Raw genomic sequence first — 6895 nt, forward strand, 5'->3', positions numbered from 1 at the left:
TCTTACTCTTTACTCTTTTACTTGTTTCAGTCATTTGACTGCGGCCATGCTGAAGCACCGCCTTTAGTCGAGCAAATCGACCCCAGGACTTATTCTTTGGAAGCCTAGTACTTATTCTATCGGTCTCTTTTTGCCGAACCGCTAAGTTACGGGGAGGTAAACACACCAGCATCGGTTGTCAAGCGATGGTGGGGGGGACAAACACAGACACACAAACACACATACATATATATATATATATATATATATACATATATACGACGGGCTTCTTTCAGTTTCCGTCTACCGAATCCACTCACAAGGTTTTGGACGGCCCGAGGCTATAGCAGAAGACACTTGCCGAAGGTGCCACGCAGTGGGACCGAACCCGGAACCATGTGGTTGGTAAGCAAGCTACTTACCACACAGCCACACCTGCGCCTAGAATACATGAAAGAATAGAGAAGTCAAATTAATGTTGCGTACATTTCGATGAACGATCGTCATTCATTTCTTAATGCATGCAAGAGTTACGTAATGTTCTATAATAAATCTAGAGTCAGTTCACACTGTCAGATATTGTTAACTTGACTCACAATCAAATTATGAATTGAAACACCCAAACACGAGAAGGCACCTTGTTACTCCTGTGAGGCACCTTGTTACTCCAGGACAAAAGGTTAGAAGGTTGGAGAGGACAACAATCATCTTGAATAGAGTGAAACAAAATCCAAGATACGCACACAAACAGACGCAGCAGACGCGTTCTGGCTTCAGAGCTTTACGAAAGGGCCAAAAATGTCATTTCCAGGTGCAAAACCCTACCAAACCTGCGTGGCTTCTGATGACAAGAAGATACCATTGAACATGGTTGAGAAAGTTGAGAGACAGACAAGAGTTTGTTATGTTCAGGTTTTGAAAGAAGTAAAAACCAGGATTCTTTCTGAATATCTCGAAATAAGAGTCGAGGGAAACCCCCAAAAAACTGCTGAGGACTTTAAGTTTATATTCCAACAAGATGGATGGAGATCCTTGTTACTCAAGTTCAGTGGCTCAAAAATTTCTCAGATGTAAGTTTGAAACAGGTTTTGGGATAAGGATACTTGGATCCCTTCATCACCTGATTTGAACCTGGAATGAACTGGTCAGAAAAGAGTGGGAGAAACCCCAGGGTAACCTGCAAACCCTCAAAACCTCCACCCGTAGGACGTGAGAGGAGGACAGTGATAAGGAGTTCATTAAGAAAGCTTGTGGTGCAGTCAGGAAGTGGTTTGAGGAAGTCATCGCCAAAGGAGGAGCAACGGTTGACGCCTAACACATAGAAGTTTGGCCTGAATTGTTGCTGGCCATTTGAAATGAAACTTTCCATTCGAACATTTTTACTGTCCTTTATGAGCTTCCATTCCTGAATTGTGGTTAACTATTTATGAATTTGTCATTTCGTCCATGATCAACTTTATTACGATTCTTCTGGTAAACTTGGAGAGTAATCAACATTTTTCTTGTTCAAAGTAGGGTCCAATAATGTTAGACAAGCCTCTGATAATTCCATAAAGTTATATTTAAGCTTTCCTAAGATGCAAACGTGCGAAGTTGAATTTAATATTTGATTCAACTTCGCCCCTTTGTATCCTAGAAATGCTTATATATATATATATATATATACGTACACACACACACACACACACACATACACACACACACACACACACACACACACACACACACACAAACACACACATATACGTACATATATATGCATGTATATGAATATACATATATGCATATATATATATGCACATATATATACAGACATATAGACATATATATATATATATATATATATATATATATATATATATATGACTCTCTATCTATCTATCTATCTATCTATCTATCTATCTATCTATCTATCTATCTATATATATATATATATATATATGACTCTCTATCTATCTATCTATCTATCTATCTATCTATCTATCTATCTATCTATCTATCTATCTATCTATCTATCTATCTATCTATATATATATATATATATATATATATATATATATATATATATATATATATATATATATATTATCGTTTATCTTTTACTGGTTTCAGTCCAGGGCTGAGGTCATGCTGGTGCACCACATGTAATTACTAGGTGTTGTTTCCGATATTGTTTTTGGTGAAGTAGCGAGTTGGACGGAGCTGCTTTTCTATGTGCCTCCTGCTGCGATGTGGGTTCATCTGGTATCTAGAAACCTGTCCAGACGTTCCTTGAAAACTTGCACATCAATACCATGTAGATCCTGGCAGGATGTTGAACAATTGGCGGTCCTTGAAATCCAGACTATTGCAGTTCTGTGTCCTTATTTTAGATGGGGAAGACAGGATCTTTGGTATGATGTTATGTCGTCCAGTTCGAGGATTGGTATTGCTGTCAATTCCAAAATTGGGAGCAAAACCATCCAAGATCTTCCAAATATATATCACCGCATATCTCTCTCGTCTTCTCTCCAGGGAATAGGGACTCAGCTCTTTTAGCGCATCTCCCAGTAGTCCATCTTTTGCATCGTATCAATCTTCTTTATGTATTGATGCTGGATTACTTCAAGTTCCACAGTTTGTTTCACACTCTCTGGGGACCATAGTTGGGAGCAGTAGTCCAAGCGTCTGAGAACGAAAGTGCTCCATAGGAGAAGCAGGGCCTCCCTTTTTCTGGTCTGAATGTCCTCAAAATCTATCTAGTCACTCGCTTCTACAGTGTTGCCATTTTGGTAATATGCACATGGAATGTTGTCTCATTCCTCATGTGAACTCCTAGTTAACTGGGATCATATTACTTTCTGGTCCAGTGTATTCCGATTTTAGCCTAGTGTTGCGCTGATAGTGGAGTGCCCGAAATTTCATAGCATTGAACTGCATTTTATATTTTTAAGACTATTTGTATATTTCATTCAGATCTTTCTGCAATTTTATGATGTTCTCTGGGTTCCTAACTACCTGCGATACTTTTGTGTCGTCAGATTGGCTGACTGTACCGCGGAGGGCATGTCTGAGAGGGTCGCCACAAATAGTAGTGGCTCCAGTACAGTTCCCTGTGGAACTCCGCTGAGAATTGGTGTCTCTTCAGAGTTAGCACCATTGGCTACAACTGTCTGACTCCTGCTCTTCAGAAAATCATGCAACCACTCTCCCAGTTTCCCAGCAATACCAAGGTTTCGCAGCTTGTGAATATCATGCCATGATCAACCTTGTTGAAGGGTTTGGCAAAGTCGAGGTATATCACGTCTACCGCTGATTGGTTTAACTGTTGTTTCAGTGCCCAGTCAAAGTGCTGCAGAAGCTGTGTGATGCAGCTCCTCCCTGAACAGAAGCCATGTTACGTGTTTGTGAGGTTGTTTTTTTTTCTTGGAACGTGATCAGCCTTTTTCTGACAATGTGTTCCATTGTCTTGCTAACATGTGAGGTCAGTGAGATGGGCATGTAATTTTTAGCATCTGCTCTGCTCTCTCCTTTATCGACAGGGCATATTATACCCTCTTTAAGCATGTTGGAAAGTTTACCACATGCAAGGAAACTCTGAAAGGGTATCTGCAGTGACTTTGCAAGAGTCTTTTTACATGTCTTCAAGAGAACAGTTGGGAGTCCATTTGGGTTCGTTGCTGAGTTTGATCTCATCTCATCAATGGCCGATATTATATCCTCGTTTGTTATGTTGATGTAATCTATGGTTACCTCGTTTCCGAATAGATTCGTTACATTGAAAATCTCCTCAGGTTTGTTTATTTTCATATTTTCCAGTGGAGAAGTGAAAACACTTCGGAGCTGTTTATTTAGTGCTTCACTTATCTTCGCCGAGTCTGCAGTTAGTGAGCCGTATTTGCCAAATAGTGGCCCTATCTTATAGCGTACTGAAGCAAACTCCTTTGCCAAAGTGTAGAAAGCTTTAAGACTTCTTTCTATATTTTCGACTGCCCAGGTTTCTCTTACTTCTCTTTCTTTTTCATGGGAAATTTTGTGTTTATTTTCAATCTCGAAGAGTTCCTCTGTCAGGTGGGATTTCACGCATTGAGGTGTCTGTTTAAACAATTCGAGATCTTTATTCCCTGCCGCATGAGTATTCTCCTGTCTCGGGGAAATGATGGTTTTGTGTGTATTTGCTCTCTTCTCTGGGACATATTTAATGCGTATGGCTTGCATTATTGACATGAATTTATCGAGTTCCATATCTATGTCTTGCATAGAGAGGCTTTTAGGCCAGTCCTGCTGGAGTTTCTGTTTTTCAAGTGACTTTCAGTCTGCCTTATTGAAATTTAGGTTGGATAGGGTTTGAGCACCATCTGTGCAGAGTTTATCTTTAGTTAATTCCGGGCTATACGTTATCAGTTCTATCATGTTATGGTCTGAGAATATTGTCGGTGATATATTTACGTTATGGATAGATAATTTCCAAACTGTTTGAAAAACAGACGTCCAGGATATTTTTATGCCTGGTTGGAGAGAGTATGATCTGCTCCATGAATAGCATTTTCGTAAGATCAAATAAAGATTCTGCTTGATTTCGCTCTTTGTGCGTCATTCATGGGGTTATGTTGCCCTCAGGCCTCTTGATGTTGGGGAAACTGAAGTCACCCATCAGGAATATAGTAGTGTGTTGATCCAATTGTGTTTGTACTTCCTTTATTGCACTGAGGCTTTCCTTAAATATTCCATCATGATTTGAGGCATCAGGTGGGTGATAATAATGTGCATATCTCTATATCAAGTTGCTTTAGATGTACTGAGTGTATCACACACCGAGTTCGATTACGGTAAGAGGGCTTGTGCTGTGACATCTTCTGTGGTTTCTTTTTCTTCTCTCTGTACGGAAGATAGCATACGTTGGTATGTGTATCTCTGCATCATTTATGTCTGCAGATTGATGTGTCTCTGTAAGTACAATGCATATAGATTTATTACATGCAGAAAGACTCTTCAGATGCTCGATTATGCATTTGCTGTTATTCTGCAGCAGGCCTCTTATATATATGTATATATATATATATATATATATATATATATATATATATATATATATATATATATATATATATATATATATATATATATTGGTCATTGACTGACAAGGAAAATTTAGCTGCGAATATTCTATATGTCGTGTATTTGTCTATAGTCCCTGTTCGTTAAGTTTTCGTCTTGTTTCCATTTTGCTTTTCTTTCGTCTAACTTCTTCTCCTTGTTGTGTTCTATCTGTTCAATCCTTGATACATCGATGTAGCGCAATGCACACCCTGTTTGTTTACTTTATTGCAAAAAATATTTCTTGAACATTTATTGTGCGAGTCTTAACTCTTCACTCTTACTCTATCTCTTTCCACCTCTACTCTTACTCTATCACATTCTCTACTCTTATTCTCTCTTTCCACCCTTGCTTACCTTCCTTGTACCTTTCTCTTCTCTCTCTTTCATTCTATTTCTCCACTCCCTCTACTCCTTTCTCCCCTCTCTCTGTATCCCATTCTTCCCCTACTCTACCACGTGACCGGTGTCCAGTGAAGGTGGTGTTTCTTTTCGCTTTGCCTTTGACCAAGCTGGAAGTGCTAGTCTGTGCTCCTGCTACGTCATTTAGGACTTACTCCATCTCACTCTGTGCCACTCCACTTAGTTCGTTTGATAGCTGCAAAGCTCTTTCTATTGTATTTGTGGTATTTTTATAATTATTATTACTTTTTTTTCTTCTATTGTATATAGCCGTAAGGCTTCGTGTTGTAATATATGCAGAATTTTTCGTCTGTTGTATTTATATAATGTATTGTCTGTTTCTGTCTCAGTATACATTCTCTAGCTTTTTCCCAGTAGCTCAATAACGGCACTGGCACCTCCAAGATTGAGTGGTCTCAATGATAATGGTGCGAAACCACGATGATATTTTGGTCATTGACTGACGAGGAAAACTCAGCTGCAAATATTCCGTGCATCGTGTCTTTGTCTATTCTCCGTCCGTTAAGTTTCCGTTTTGTTTCCTGTTTGCTCTGCTTTCGTCTAACTTTTTGTCCTTGTTATGTTCTGTCTGTTCAATCCTTATTATGTGCGTGTATGTGTGTGTGTGTGTGTACACACACATACATACACACACACACACACACATATATATATATATATATGAACTTATATTTATCTGTCAAGTGTACTTATATATATATATATATATATATATATATATATATATATATATATATATATATATATATATATATATATATATATATATATATATATATATATATATATATGTATATATATATATATATATATTTATGTGTATTTCTTCTATCTTAATGAATAAAAATTCTTCTGATAGAATAAATGGGTTAATAGAAACCAATGTAGCAAAGAACACAAAATAACTGTGGTTAGCTCCTGTTTTTAAGGCAGGAACTCCTTGAAATTTTGGGTATTTGAGTATATTTAAGAATTTAAGGATTGGAGAAAACGCATGTTATAATTGCATACCTTATTCCTACATGTGTTTCAAAGGATTACAACCTGTGTGATCCATAGGGATCTTTGATATTAAAATTCTAACCTTCTCATCAGGGAAAGCATGGGAATCATCTTAAACGTAAGACATTATGACCGATTATAACATGCAATTATAACATGCGTTTTCTCCAATCCTTAAATTCTTATATATATATATATATATATATATATATATATATATATATATATATATATATATATATATATATATATATGCATCACACAAACACAAACACACATATATATAATATATAAATAGAAAGATGGAAGATTAGAAGGGGGCAGATAAACAAACAAGCCACAATAGAAACGTGGAGAAATTAAGAGATATAAATGAATATGCATTATGCGCGTGTCAGTATATCCATGTATACCT

The sequence above is a fragment of the Octopus bimaculoides genome, chromosome Z (genome assembly GCF_046866305.1).
Source record: "Octopus bimaculoides isolate indiv1 chromosome Z, ASM4686630v1, whole genome shotgun sequence".
In the NCBI taxonomy this organism is placed as follows: domain Eukaryota; kingdom Metazoa; phylum Mollusca; class Cephalopoda; order Octopoda; family Octopodidae; genus Octopus; species Octopus bimaculoides.